Source organism: Macaca mulatta, chromosome 9 (assembly GCF_049350105.2).
Source record: "Macaca mulatta isolate MMU2019108-1 chromosome 9, T2T-MMU8v2.0, whole genome shotgun sequence".
Classification (NCBI taxonomy): Eukaryota; Metazoa; Chordata; class Mammalia; order Primates; family Cercopithecidae; genus Macaca; species Macaca mulatta.
In genome coordinates, this window is record NC_133414.1 from 36,859,442 (window position 1) to 36,875,096 (window position 15,655).

At 42.8% G+C, this 15,655-nt stretch overlaps 1 protein-coding gene across 6 annotated transcripts in view; it reads left to right on the forward strand.

Annotated features, from left to right (window-relative positions):
* The window catches only part of CCNY (cyclin Y), a 222,971-nt gene that overhangs the window by 110,868 nt on the left and 96,448 nt on the right, over nucleotides 1-15,655 (forward strand).

The window sequence follows — 15,655 nt, forward strand, 5'->3', positions numbered from 1 at the left end:
GGTTCCTGTCATTGTGGAGCTGCATCTTTATTTCTGAATGTTGGACGTGGGGCGCTTGGGGAGGCCAGTATTACAAGGAGATTTTTCTTTTTGTTTTTCTTTCTCTTTTACATTTTGTGTATCAGTATTTCTTAATAAGAAATGCCTACTTATTTAAATTCAGTGGGAGATATTTTCGACATAATTTTTTCACTTTCTCTCTGTCCTCTGTTTTGGAGAATGACAGTGATGGAGCGGTGGGCTGGGAGCCTTCCTGTCACCAGCACCTGTGACTTTGGAGCAGCTACTTCCTCTGGGACTGTTGAAAAGAAAGGGTGGGGGGCTCATCTTTAAGGTCCTTTGGTTTTAGAATTAAACTCTACTTTATTGGTTTATGAAGCATGTTTTTGTGCCCACGATCTCAAATTTCTTTGTTTTTAAAACTTTATCTATTTATTGTACCTTTAAAACAAATACATTTTATACCTAATGCAAATTAGTATTTTTCGAAGAGTGTTAGGCAGAATAAATGTGTATTTCCCATCAGAGAAGGAACTACTGATAAGTACTTCAAGAAGACCCAGAATTAGCATGTGTGTTTATATAAATTGGGAAATCATCTTTTCCCACTTCTTCCCCCTTTTTTACAAAAACAAGTTAGGAGTCAGAGAAGGAAAGAAGAAACGGGATTCCCAGCATCATGGACTGATACTGCCTGGGTGTAGTTGTTTTGCTTGGTGAGCAGAACTTGCTGTATTGTCTGTAGCTTTCTTCATGTGTACTTGGGCAGTTGTAAATGTTACCAAGTGCCTCAGACCAGAATGGGTGGGTCATTTTCCATGTCATCTTAAAATGACTGGAAAGTTGGTGATAAACAGAAGGTGTATTTTGATAGCTGAGTATGGCCTGAAGGTGAGTGAGTGAAACCCAGAGCACTTTTCTGAGCAGGTTTTGGTTGGTTTGGTTCTTCTTTTGTTGATGCTTTTGTGAGGGCCAATTCTGTATGGCACTAGACAGAGCTGGTTAGGCTCGAGAAATACAGTGTTACTAGGCAGGTTGAGAATGGACACCCACAAGCCCAGGAGCCTCCTGAGGCCAGTCCCCCATAGTGCCTGGGCCACATGGGGCTGGGCCTGTTAACCAGGGCAGGCGCGGGATTCATGTCTTTTACCGTCTACAACAGTGCAGCCCAGCAGGTCATTACCACCTCACCTCCAGGCACGGCAGGAGCGGGGAGAGTGGTCAGGGCACGCCTGTCCTGCTGCTGTCACCCAGATGAGCTGCACATTCCACAGTGGCTTGAATGGCAGTGACTTTGGGCCTGGCAGTGTCCTCTGTCAGTCTCCTTCACTCATAATTTCATTTCAACTTTGTGTTATAGTGAAGTATTTAATATGACACTGTCTTTCCTTTTTATTCTTTAATAGTTCAAATAGTAATTTATGCCAAGGTCAGACTCATATTTTGTTTACTAGCTTAATAATTTTCTTCTTGTTCCTACATGAATTAATTTATATGGGAGCAAGTGCTGGCTTTTGTGCTGTTGAATACCAGAGAACATACAGCAAATAATGATTTTTACATATTGAAGTTGCAGTTGTTGGCTGTGATGTTGAAGACGTCTTCAGACAGTAGTTTGTACTGCATTCCACACTTGGGACTCAGAGTGATTGGAGTGATTTCTGCAATTACTAGTTTGTTCAATAACTAAGACTGTTTGTTGGTGTCTGCATATACTTTTAGGTCATTAAGTGCTGCAGAAATGAGAAATGAAATACAGACTTTTTAACTCTTACTCAGATGTCCAAACAGCTTCTTAGTTCCTGTCAGATGGTAATAATACTGGGTTTGGTCTTTCTTAAACCAATCATAATCCTGCTTATCTTAGAATGAAACAGCGTTCCTATTCTGAGGTAAATACATTTTACTTTTACTCATGTAATTTTTATTGTTTGTTTTACCATTTAATGGTGTTCATACTAGCCCCTTTTCCTTTCCCTCTAAGTGACTGCTGAAGTTCTCACCATTTCAGAATAAAATTCTTGTCCTTTGAGGTTGGAAATTTAATGATAATTGAAAAACTGTATGTGTCAGTATACTTAAAAGGAAAGGTTGTTATATCATTCTCTTCGTTTTGGATGTAAAATTTACCTGTTAGAGAAAACTTAGAAATTATAGAAAAGTAAAGAAAAATAGAAAAAAGCTATTGTGCTTGTCTCCTACAAAGAGAACTACTGTGAACGTTTTATGTCTCATTTCTTCTATTTTTTAAAAGCTGGGTTTGTCTAAAACCACTGTCACCAAAACAATAAAACCCAAACCTTCCAAATTTGTATGACATATAGTTGTGGTGACATTGTCTATAACATTTTTTAAAAAATATTATTTATTTTTAGGGATGGATCTTGCTCTGTTGCCCAGGCTGGAGTGCAGTGGCACAATCATAGTTCACTGTAACTTGGAACTCTTGGGCTCAAGCATTCCTCTTGCCTCAGCCACAGCGTCCAACTAATTTTTTCATAGAGATAGGGTCTTACTTTGTTGCCTAGGCTGATCTCAAACTTCTGGGCTTAAGGAATCTTCCCACCTTGGTCTCCCAAAGTGCTGGGATTACAGGTGTGAGCCATTGTGGCTAGTCCTATATATAAAATTTATGTCTTTTTCACTTTGCATGATAAACAGAAGTGTTTCTCCAATTACAGATGTATTAAACTGTTTATAAAAACTATTGATTATTATTTTTGATCACTACGTAATTTTGCATGTAGGAAATTTGCCACTTATTCAGTCTTTTATTACTAGACATTTAGGTTGTTGTTTTCTTTTTCCTTTGTAATCAACATAGTAATGAACATCTTTGTGCCTAATGCCTCCTCTGCACGTCATATCATCTCAGCAAGGTAGAATCCTAGCAGGCATTCTGATGACTCAAAAGTTTCAGGTGCAGTCTACAAAATTATTGTATGACAAGGTATTAATACATGATACTAATATTTGAATTAGCAAAAGCTGCTTATTGGATGTCTAAGTTGGGCAGCATTTGGTAGGCTTATTTTTTATTCTTTTAAATTACTTCTTTCAAGTGATTAGAAACTTTAAAGAATCTTAATCAGTAGGTGAAAGAAAATGTGGCGTATTTAATGCTCTTTGTATATTGAAATAGCTGGGCAATATTTCTGGTAACCATACTGATGTTTTACTGCTATATACATTTGCCAATTTTTAAACTAAGACCTATAGTAAAAAAATTTACATTTGAATCCAGTTTGTTTCTTATTGATAAACACACATGAAACAATATTTGTCTTTATGCATTTCATAATGTTATATTCTGAACTTTTCTGTTTCATTCCATTTTTTAAAAAAGATGAGCCATTATCCTCTAAATTGATTTCATAATCTCCTAGAGGTTCCAACTCATAGTTTGAAAAACACTGTACTATACTGTGACATGCAGTGAATTCAGAGGAACACATGGCTTATTTCCCTGACTGCCTTTACTTTTCCTGTGTGTGGGTGGGAATCTTGTACTCGTTCATCCTGGCAGTACCTGAGTGAGACATAAGGAAGCTAAGTACCCTACCCAATGACACACAACTACCAGTGGTCAAGCTCGGACACAGCCACTTCTGGGTGGCCCCCAGGTCCAGGGTCTCACAGTCCAGCAGCATAGAAGCTATTCCAGTTTCCCTTGTCCTGGAGGACACCAAGGCATCTGGAGGAGAGGCACATGATCTGCAGGAAAGACTCTGCCAAAGTGGTTCAGCGCAGGTTTACCAAAGGCTGTTCACCTGGGATGGACTGTGAACGCCCCCGCCCCAGAAACTGTGGCACAAGCAGAAGTCAACCAGGGTGAAATGAGGCTTTGCACTCTGACATTTGCCCCTTAAAAACCTGGAGCCTGGTAGAGTTAGGGATGGAAAGCAAGTTTTCCATCAGCAGAGGAGCATCTTCCATAGCTGCTAGAAGGATCAGTTAAAAGTGTCAGTCCGATGGCTTCCTTTGGGTTTTGTGAACCTCAGTGGCTTCCCCTGCCCTTTGCCTTTAACCAGCCAGTGGGGCCCTGCATGAGGTGCCCAGGGAGGTGGTGCGTGCATAGCATCCTTAGTAAGCCTGGAGTGCTCTCTGGCAGCAGCCTTCCTCCTGGCTTTCTTGTGGAATTGTCCTCCTTACCAAGATGCTTCTGCCAGGGTAAGAGGAAGGCCAGTGAGTGCTTGGGAAGGGAGCTTGACAGTAACTTCCAACAAAACTTGCCCCACTGTAACTTCTCAGAAGGGTGATATGACCAGCTGCAAATACCAAATGGAAAGAGATTTTGACCAGAGGGTTTTCAGGAGGGCCTGATGAACCTGAAAACCTTCCCTGAATGCAGTGTACCCTTCCATTCCATACAATAACCATTGAAGGGCTTCATCTTAATTAACACACGTGGACAGAAAATGCCGCCTCCCCTCACCAGGTGAAACCGTCATTGAAATCAAACCAATAGCAGAGAACACTCTTTTCCCAAAGAGCAGGTTCACTGTATCATGCCAACAAGTAGCATTTCTTATTTTCAGCCTAGTCACATTGATTGACTGGAGCTTAAAAATAGAAAATAAGAGTATATTATTGATCTTGGATTTCTTGGAATACTGAAAAAAATACTGCCTTTAAAATCAAATGTTACCAAACTTGGTAGATTACAGTAGGAAAACAACAGGATATGTGGATTTTCCTACTCGTGTTCTCTAGCACAGGGAATCTACTAGAGGGTCCTGCCTCCACTTCCATCAAACAAGGGAAGAAAATGCTGTCCATGAGGTCACTGTTAACTAAGCCAGCACAGAGAGGCTCAGCAGGTGAGCTGGCTTGGTGGGAAGTGGTGGTTCTGAATTCCCGCTCTTTTGTAATGGCCTTGGGACCTGGGGCGAGTGACCCTCTCTGAGTTTTAGTTTCCTCAAGTGCACCGTGGGGCCTTGAGAGCCTCAGGATCTTTGACATGACGGAGCATTCATAAGGCTCAGTGCTCACTGTCTCCTCTTCCCTTTCTCTCGTCTTTTCTCTCTGCGTCTTGAGAGAACATGAACCAGGACCGCAGTGCCACGCGCATGGCTCTTGGCATATTTTATTGAACATTATTTACATGGTCAGCAGACCAGAAAATCTCAGTGATCCTCTGATGGCTCCAAGGGATGCTTCCTTTTTTTTTTTTTTTTTTTTTTTAGGACAAGGTCTCGCTGTGTTGCCCACACTGGAGGGTAATGATACAATCATAGCTCACTACAGCTCCAAAATCCTGGTCTCAAGCAATCCTCCCACCTTAGCTTCCCAAAGTGTTGGGATTACAGGCATGAGCTCCTGTGCCCAGCTTTATTTTTCTTTTATAGTCATGATGACTTAAAATAGTCAACTTTAGGTACCTTGCTGCAGTATCACAGCCCAGTATTTTTCTGCTCATGTTTTTCCCCGTGTCTCAATGGCTCAGGTTTTGCAGGAGAGTGACAGTTGTATGTACTGGTATGTATGTAATTGCACTCACACATGTGTTGAAGGTTGTAAAGTTGCATTCACCATTCACCAGCTTATGGAGAGATACTTCCTGTCTTCTTGCTGCCACTGCATCTCCGTCTCTGTCTCCCTCAGTATAGCTGAGACCAGAGCTGGATGTGGTAGCCATGTGCTTCTTGAGCACTCACATGGAACAAAAAAGAAAGAGAATGGAGCTTCTGTTGTGCTGGGCTAATTGCCTTATTATTGATTCAGCTGTATAAGTGAAATGAATTGTTTAAACATTTTTGGTTTTGTGATTGTTTTAATTCAGGTTTTATTAAGCTGGGCAGCAGATCATTGATTGCACAGGATTCGGAGGCACATTCATTTGTATCTTCCAGGGTAGCTTTTCTGAATGCAAATCTTGTCCATCTGGTTGCCTATTATCCATCCTTCCAAAGCTCGACGGACTTGATTAAATTCAGAACTCTTCTGCCTTGATAGTGGCATCTCAAATTTTATCATTAGTTATGCATCACATTTCCTTGTGTCTGAGGTGACCCTCAGAGGCTACAGTATTGCCTTTCTACTTTCTCAAGAAGTGGAATGTTTGAAAGGAAGTTTAAAGTTATAGAATGAAGTAGGAAATAAATTTTCGATTTTTTTTCCCTTAAAATATGTATCAGGTCTGAAAGTGAGGAAAATACTGTAGGTGATTACTTCACTTGCAGATATGCCTGTGAGCTTGGCCATCAGGAATCATAGACGTGGCCTAGAACACCATTCATGGGTCAAAAAAATAACCCTTAGAGTCTGTGGGATATACATGTCTGTAAAAAGAGGTTGAATTGTTGTGCTTTCTCTGTCACCTGTTAATATTATGCCTTGTGATTCACATAGTGAACCAGCTCTTTGTTCTCCTATGAAAATGGAGGGGGGGAAACTACCTTAGTATTCACAGTTTGGTTTAGCCATCCAATCAAAGTTTTCTTATAGATTGGCTCCACTGTATTTGTCCTGAATTACATGTTATTTTTCATGTTTGGTGTATAACCTTTAAAAATATTAGTTTCTTTATGTGCTTTCTCCTTTTCATTCTCTTTGAGGTAATTTCTGATTATGTAGCCATGCTTTCAGTGTTGGTTCTTTTCAATCTGAATCTCCCTCTTTAGTGAGGATGGCACCCTCATTAAAGTCTCCACAGATGACTGCCTTGCTTCAGTCCCTTCGCAGCCTGGTGCTGCCTTTCTCACTTGTGGTCATGTTGTCCACAGGTCTCTCTCGTGTGTACACCTGCCTGTTCTTTCTTGCTGGATGGGCAGAACTCAGCCCAGGGAGGCCTTGCCCCTCTGTGTTTCCTGTGTCTAGACAGAAGATGCACCTTGCTTGAAATCAGTTGTAATGGTACCACAAAACAGATCTATATGTTTAATCTCCATGTTGGATCCTGCACACTCTACTGTAACCCAAATTCATAGTTGTTTTTCTTTTTCTTTTTCTTTTTTTTGAGATGGAGTCTCGCTCTGTTGCCCAGGCTGGAGTGCAGTGGCACGATCTCGGCTCACTCTAAGCTTCACCTCCCAGGTTCACACCATTCACCTGCCTCAGTTCCCCGAGTAGCTGGGACTACAGGTGCCCGCCACCAAATCCAGCTAATTTTTTTGTATTTTTAGTAGAGACGGGGTTTCACCGTGTTAGCCAGGATGGTCTTGATCTCCTGATCTCGTGATCCGCCCACCTTGGCCTCCCAAAGTGCTGAGATTATAGGTGTGAGCAACCGTGCCCAGCCCATGCTTGTATTTTTAAATTCTCTTATGGGGAAATCATGAATGCAGAAATATGAGTTGGATTCTTTCTGACTCTTTTTTCTCCTGTTGTTTTAACTATTCCTCTTTTTGGTTTCTCTTTTCTCATGTTTTTTGAGTTGGGGAAGATGTGGAGCAGGACATGTTATGTACGTGTTCTTTGTTTAAAAGAAAATTGGAAGTAGTACCTTCCTCCCTAAAAGGGGGAAAAAGTGGTGTTTTGTGTTTTCCTACAAGCTGTTTCTTCATACTTGTGCTTGACTACTGTGGAGGAATTGGGCTTTGCGGGTATGTCACTGTCCCAAAGACCCCACCCATTGCACCTCAGAGTTGCTGATCCCTAAGGCAGCATAGCTATAATGTGTTGGTGTGATGACACTGTCCTTTCCCTCTTCCAAGGGTGGAGAGAATCTCAGCTTTCTCCCTGCGTCCACAGTTTGTTGGAATTCTCTTTTTTCAGTTTACTTGTTCCAGACCATATAGCGTTTATAAGGATATTGTTTATAGAAGAGGCATTTTAATTAGAAATGTTATTCAGTAATTCCTCATTCAATAAATATTTATTGAGAATCTGGTTGCGGGGTTAGGGTGGCACCTTAGTATTCCCATTCTGGGTTAGCTTCTGACCAGGGTTTTCTCTTAGGCACTGAAGATTCTGCAGTGAACAAAGGAGACGGTCCCTTTCCTCAGAAATTACATTCCAGTGTGGGAGGAGGGAAGAGACAGATGACAAGCAAAATAAGTACCGTAATCTTACCTTCCGCGTCTGTAGTCTCAGCTCTGTGGAATGCCAGGGACATATGAGGGTGTGAGCCAAGCCTGTCCTGAATTGTGTGCACTGAAACTCTTAACCACTGCTCCCAGGCCTGCCCGTGAGTCTTTTTCACAGGTCTTTCCTCTTTCAGGGAACCAAGGCTCTTCAGGTTCCTCTTTGCATTCACTTCTAAAGAATGAGAGAGTGTCTTTTCTCAGCCCTTAGTTGATGCAGAGCAGAAAATGGAAGGAGAGTGAGGGGCAGATAGGGAGGCAGGGGACAGAAAGACCAAACCTGAGAAGCAGAAGCTACTTCTATCAGCGGAAGACCTCAAGGCTGAGCCACAGAAAAGAGAACAAATTCAGCTTAGCACGTGGAGGGAAGCCCGTCATATTTTGTAAAAAAGCTTATTTTAACTGATGATTAAAATGAAGCTTTAGTTCAGAAGAGGGTAAAAATAGATGGAAATCTGTTCAGATGGGATTTCTTAGTTGAATCCGGAGTGATGCAGATACACCGTGAGAGGCAAAGCTGAGAGTCAAGAGACTCCCGGGCCAGCACTGCTGTCTGAGAGGCCACAGAATCTCTTCCAAAGGTGTAGACCAAGCTTGTCCAACCTGCAGCCTGCAGGCCGCATGTGGCCCAGGAGTGCAGCCCAACACAAATTTGTAAACTTTCTTGAAACATTATGACCTTTTTTTGTATTTTGTTTTTTGGTTTTTGCTCATCAACTATTGTTAGTGTTACTGTATTGTATGTGTGGCCCAAGACAATTCTTTTTCTTCCAGTGTGACCCAGGGAAACCAAAAGATTGGACATCCCTTGTGTAGACGAATGAAGTGATGCTTCTTCCCAGGCATGATGACACTGTTTTGACAGGGCTGCACCTTGTTTCGACAAGGTGGGACCCTGTCTTATAGGGGTACAAATAAAGGAAGTAATACGGTAGAGGATGCAGAGTTTTCTCAGAACTCCTCCCAGGCTAGTAGCGGGTTCCACCTCCTGCACCAGCTGACCCCCTATAGAGCATGCTCTCATTGCACCATCATCACTTGCCTGGAGGTTGAGGAATGGGCAGATAATTAACATACCTGTTATTGAATCGGATATGTACTGGATGAGCACCTGCTTGGGGCTCTCGTTGTGTTGGGTACTTGGAGGCAATACGTACTTGGAGGGAGTACTTCATACCAGGACTAACAAGTATAGCTAACTGATCTTCTAGTCCCTAGCTAATTAAAAGGAGGGGGGAAAAAAGAATTACTGGCTGAGGTAGATATAAATGCAGCCTAAAACAACATCTGATAGCCTGGAAAAAGGATACAAAAGCTGTGAAGACCTCCATTGCATGCTAGTGGAACAGCAGGGGATGTTAACAGCATCTCTTCCTTGGTGAGGCAGCATGGTGTCATGGGAAAGAATGGCCTTTGTTTCAGGTAGAGCTCCCTGATGTCCCTGACCTAGTGTCTCTCTGCCACGTGGCAGCTGTGTGAACTTAGGAATGTTCTCTAACATCTCTGAGCCTCTTTAAAAAAATCAATCTCTCTCTCTCTCTCATATATATATATATATGAGATATATATATATATATATAAACTCACTGTAGGCATTGTATAAGAGAAACAGTGGTGATGCCCTGTGGCCCTCAGGGTCCCACTTTGTTGAGACAGTGTCATCATACCTAGGAAGAGGCATCACTTCATTCATCTACACCAGGGGTGTCCAATCTTTTGGCTTCCCTGGGCCACATTGGAAGAAGAAGAATTGTATGTGTACACACACACACACACACACACACACACACACAGCACAAGGATAATAATTAGAAGTTTCAAGGTTTTGTAAGAAATTGGAATTTATTTAGGTGAAATGCCTGGATACAGTGCCTGGCACATAACATTCATTTGGTAAGCATCAAGCTACTGTTATTATAAATATGATTTGAACAAATGGAAGAGAAAAACAAAAATACCTTTAGCAGGAGCTCAGAGGAAATAATCAGCATGAAATGTTTGTGAAAATATTTAATGTGTTATCCATTCTGTTACATAAGGTTTTCTAAAGTGTCCTGAATGTGGCAGCACAGTACCTATGGCATGGCACAGTATCATAGTACTCCTCACTCAGTTATTTCCTCCTTTCACTAGCTCAGGTTCTCTTGTTTTATTTGTTACTCAATCATTTATAGAGCTTGGATGATAAGTGATGCTGCATGCCAAGTGCTGTACTGTGTCTAAGATGAACAGGATACAGGATTTGTAATCAAAGGAACTTGTATGTGGAGGCTGGGCTAGGACATCCACTTATAAACTGAGGGAGGGATGTGAGGAGTGGGGAGCAGTGGGCAGGGGTGGCAGGGGCTGATGATCCACTGAGCCAGCCTGAAATAGGAGACGATGGCATGGACAGCTCCCAGGCCCACCACTGGGCTGGGTGAAGGTCTCCTGGTTATAGAAGCAAGTGGGGGAGCTGAAGGATGACACTTTATATATCCTGTGCCTGAGGTTTGGTTGTGTTAAAGAAAAAAATACTCCATGACTCTTGTTAAAGCACAGTAAGGCATACTTGACTAAGGACCATCTTAATAGGCAGAGGGACCACGGCAGTGGGGTTTTGTTAAGGGGGAAAGAGATTAGGTTCAGGTCTGAATATAGCATGGGCAAGTGGGAATTTATAGCCCAGGAGCAAGGGATGTGGTTAGTGAATGGAAAATTACTAAGAGGAAGCATCAGGAGTAAGGAGAATTCTGGCTAAATCAACCCGACAGGATTCTTGCTGAAGGCAGGCCGGGAGGATCACCTGAGGGTGGTCAAGGACAAGGAGCTTGATTAGACATCAGCGGTCAGGGGTTTTTGCTAATCTGACTTAGCAGGGTGCTTTGCTAAAAGTGGAGTTTATAAGGAAGTGCACAGATGGGCTCGGAAGAAGATTCAGACGCCTGACCAAAGCTTGGCCAAGCAAAGACTCTTTAGAGTCATCCCCTAGCATCTTGGGGATCTTTTTCAGAATACTTGGGACCACTTGATGAAAATTTGAACCCAAGGTCTCTTTTGCTGCCCTTTTTCTAGCGTTCATGCCTTCCATGTGTATTATTCATGGCAAAGTATGGGCCCTTGGTCTACTGAATGGTTTTGTGTTTGAAAGGGGAAATCTCTGACTTGTTACTGAGGTATCCCAACGTTAGCATCTTCGTTTGTACCTGATGTTATTCAATCCAGCCTGCATACGTAAATGCATAAATAAATCTCTCTGTAGATTTTCTGTGGACTGGATTTTCTGTTTTCTTCCCCAGCACATCCCACTCTTTGCCCCTCTTCTTACACTCAGTATAGTTATATCCCAGGCTCCTCTAATCTCCAGGCATTTGCTTCAGTGGTGACCACACTCTAAGGCACTCAGTTTAGTACTGGAGTTTGATCCTAACTCTGGAAAATCAAGTCTTTACATCTCAGCCATAAACCTCTGGAAGTGGATTAAATAGGAATTTTGATGATTAAATGTGAATATTACCACAATGTAATAAAATTGATGTTTTTCACTAAAGTAACATTGTGACACCTTTACATCCACAGAAAGTGTTTCTTCAAAGCAGCCATGTTAGGTGGAGCTCGTTTTGATGCCTCTTTAGGAATGGCAGTAGTGGTGCTGGCTCACCAGTGGCAGAAGGACCCTGGTCTCGCAATTGGATAGTATATCCGCTCCCTTTCTCCTGTATTTTGCTCCTGAGATTTCCTGCACTTTGCATCTCCACCCTCATCTTACCTTCTGCTATTGCTTTGCCATTATGTTCTGAGAAGATCCTCTTCTGAAAATCAGGAAACCATGGTGAACTAGCTAGACACTGAGACCATGCTGAGGCTGGAACCAAGAGCCTTACTTTGAACCTAACAGGGAGCAGATGAACTTTCAGAAACACAGAGGGCAAGGTCCTCTCTGCCAGGACCTGTCTTATTTGCTTATTTGCACTCACTGCCGCTGCAGCTGCTCTCTGTGACAGCTTCTCAGAGTATGCGGGTGGAGGGGTCATTCTGGAGAAGAGGGGCTGGTGCTGGATTGGAAAGCTGCCTACCACCCAAGGTCAGAAACACCAGCCATCCCTCTACCCACAGCCTGCGCAAGTTATGTCCCAGATCTTGGTGCGGGTGGTGCCCCTGTCAGGAGGGCTCCTTCCATTGAGTGCCTCTGCAGGGTGCACTGCTGTGCTGTGAGGAAGGCAGAGCAGAGGACAATGGGATCTTGGCATTCCCAGCATTGTATTGTGTATCAGCTATGTTAGGCCTTAGTTAGAGATATTTGGGGAAATGGTTGTAGCGGCACTTTTGGAATGTATAACCTGCTGGTAAATGTGGGTTCTGTACACTGAAAGTGAAGGTGTGTCTCCTTGACACTGCCTTTTGGCAGATGGAGGTTCCTAATCTTCATGGCTTCTAAGTGACTTTCACTAGAGGGATTCAAGCTAGGGTTCTGCATTCAGATGTGCTAGATGTGGAACCATAGTTGTGCTATGTGCTAGGGGTCTGACTTTGTATGATTTACCTTATCTGGTTCTCTTTATTCATCTAAAAAATAGGATTAGTAATGTCTATTTCAGAGAGTGTCTGTGAGGATTAAATAAACATGTCTGGAACATGGTGGATGCTTACTAAACATTAGTTTTTTCCCTATGCTCTTGATTACCCATAGAGTTAATGTTCAGAAAGTATCTGTTACCTCAGTAACAATGGACATAGAATATGCTAACTCAAGTGATCCAGAGTATATGCATATATGTATATAAGTTACTGAATCTGACAGAAGGAAGAGTCAAGAATGTTTTGGTGACTGAACTCTAAAGCAGCATAAGATCGTAGAAGGTAATAAATAGTGAAACCCTGGAAGCCCCAAGTTTAAAAGGAAAAAGAGTCAATGAAGCTAAGAAATTACAATTTGATAACAAATGACATCATATACCAACATCTCAGGAAACAACTGTCAGGCAGAACTTTAAAAAAAGATTTATGGAAATTGTTTTAAAACTCATTATTAAATTTGGCAGCACATCCTCAACTTGGAGAGAAAGGAGGAGGCAAAGAAATCAGAGGCTCTGACAGTAATTTATGGATGTAGGCAAATGATAAATACTTCCAGCGCTTGAAATTTATGCCATCATTTTCTTGAAAGTAACCACTCGTTAACTTGATTTGGGAAGTAAGTTTATGACATTTACCTATTCCCTGATCATCAGCAGAGAAGCTGCATTATGGAAGGTCCTGCCTGGCCAGCATTAAAGCTTCAGAGTAAACAGTGGGCAGAGAAGGTGCAGGAAGCTGCTGCCTCTAGAGCTGGAGATGGTAACAGGCTATCTTTATCTTACTGAGTCTGGAGGAAAAGGTTCTAGGAAATGGGAAAGAGGAGCAGTGTCAGGCATTTGGCACAGCTGTCAGCAGATGGGGCTTAATTGGATTGACAGGCCGTGGTTTTCCCACAGATAGGTTAAATTCAGCAGCGTATCCACCCCCGAACTGGGTCTTCCAGCTCCCTCCTCTGTGCCTTAGCCCAGTGTATGGCCCCATTGTCAACCACTGCTTGTCACCCTCATCTGCCTCCTTGTCCTCATGATCCAGCTTTCATTACTTACCAGGCGCATCCCGTCTCCTCTAGATCTTCAAATCCATCTTTTTTTCCCAACCCTTTTCCCACGTGGATGATGACCACAACTCCCAACTGACAACTTTTCTTCCTTGGGCTCATTTTTTCAGCAGTGTGTGGTCATAATGGTGTTTTTAAAGTGTGTATTTGGTATGGTCACTCCACTTCTTCAGTAACTCCCTGGTTCCCTGGGGATAAAAATCCAGACATCACCAATTTTTTCTCACTGTTTCCCCCTTCTTATGGTGTGTCTGAAATGCCCAGTATGCTCTCTCTGTCTCTTTTTTTTTAATTAACTCTTGTGTCTTTGATCTACTTTGCTTCTTATACCCTTCCCCTGCTCCCTTGTTAGCTTGGGTAACTAACCGATTCTTCCTGAAGGCACTTACCTGGAGCAAAAGCCTTTGACTTGTCTGCCTCAGGCCCCACCCCCAGCCTTTAACCCTGGGGGCCACAGGGCCTCACCAGTTGTATTTCTCTTAAGGAACACCTACACCGAGTTGATTCTCCTTAAGTATTTGTTGAGTGTTTAATGGAGTAATGATAGTGGACTCAAATGCCTTTTTTCTAGCTTTCAGGGTGTTGTCATTTCATGTGCTTTTCAGCTGTCTGCAACAGCAGATTTCATCAATATTGCCCCCTAGTTAAAAGACCTAGTTATTTGCCGGGTATTAAAATATCAGCAATCCAAGTGGTATTTTTCCTGTTCTAATGATAGTGCTAATTCATGCCTCTCAGGAGAGGCTGGTTGCTAGGAGATTCTTTCTTTGAGTTCATCTGCATTTGAGTTAATGCTTGGTCCTTGCCAGTTTTTCCTTTTCTTTCCTTAAGTTGTTGAGAAGAGGTATTTCATTTGATCATTCTTTTATGTTCCTTTCGTTATTCAGCTTATTTGTTAATGACTGTTGAACACTTGTACTTTATGTGAGTACTGTTCGTGTTCTAATGTGGTACTGATTCCACTGACCAATGCTTGCCCCGCCCCCGCCTTTGTGCTGGGGTCTGAGCACCGCTGGCTTTAACTGGTATTGTCGCTCTGATCGTCCTAGAACCCAGTGAGGTCGTCATGTATATTTCTCTGATGCGTGATTTTTGTTTTCTCCTTTCTCTGAATTTAAACTTGTCACTTCACCTTCACATTTTCTTTTAATGAATGTACTTCTAAACATAAACACCAGCAGTCAAATTGGAACTGTTGAGATGCCATCAGTGGTTTGTTCCTCTGTCCTCAGGTAAAGTACAACTTCTTGTTCTGGCACCCAGGGCTTTCCATAGTCTGGCCTGAATCCACCTTGCCTGCTCTCCTTATCCACAGCTTTTCTTCCTTAGCTGTCTTGCCTCGCATGTCTACTGGCAGTTCCCTAATAAACTTTTCTCTGTCCGTTATGTGCCTTGGCCTGTCCTCTTCCTTCTGGGTGAGATGCACCTCCTCTGAGCAGTCCTCCAAATAAAAATCCAGCTCTCTGTGAGGCCTGCCGAAATCTCGCCTGCTCTGTGCAGTCATCTCTCCTCCACCAGTCAGACTTGGAGCACTGCCCATCATTGCTGTATGTGTGATCCTTACTGCATTCTGCCTTGCTTCAGGATTATCAGCGGGGTAGGGAGAAGAGAGAGAGAGTGTGTGTGTCTGTGTTTGCTATGGAAAGAAGCTCCTTGAGAGCGAGGACTGGATCTGAAATATCTCTCTGCAATCCATTCAGTTCCACTCCTTGGTGGCATATAGAAGACATTTGAACTAATCTACTGGCTCTTTTCTGTAGTCAGTATACATTTTGGGGGTGTGGGGGACACACATTCAAACCAGTGTTTATAGGGACGTAAGAAGTACACAGGCGTGTACTAGGTTTGGTGGGAGTGGGAGAGAGGCACAGAAGTGAGCCTAGGAGGGTCAGGAAGGCTTCCAGGGCTTAGGAGTTTGCCTGACACTTGAGGTGGGAGCAGGAGTAAAGATGGCTTCCCCTAGAGAGGATATTCAGGACAGAGGGGATGGCCTGGTCAAGCCTGGGAAAAACTGAAA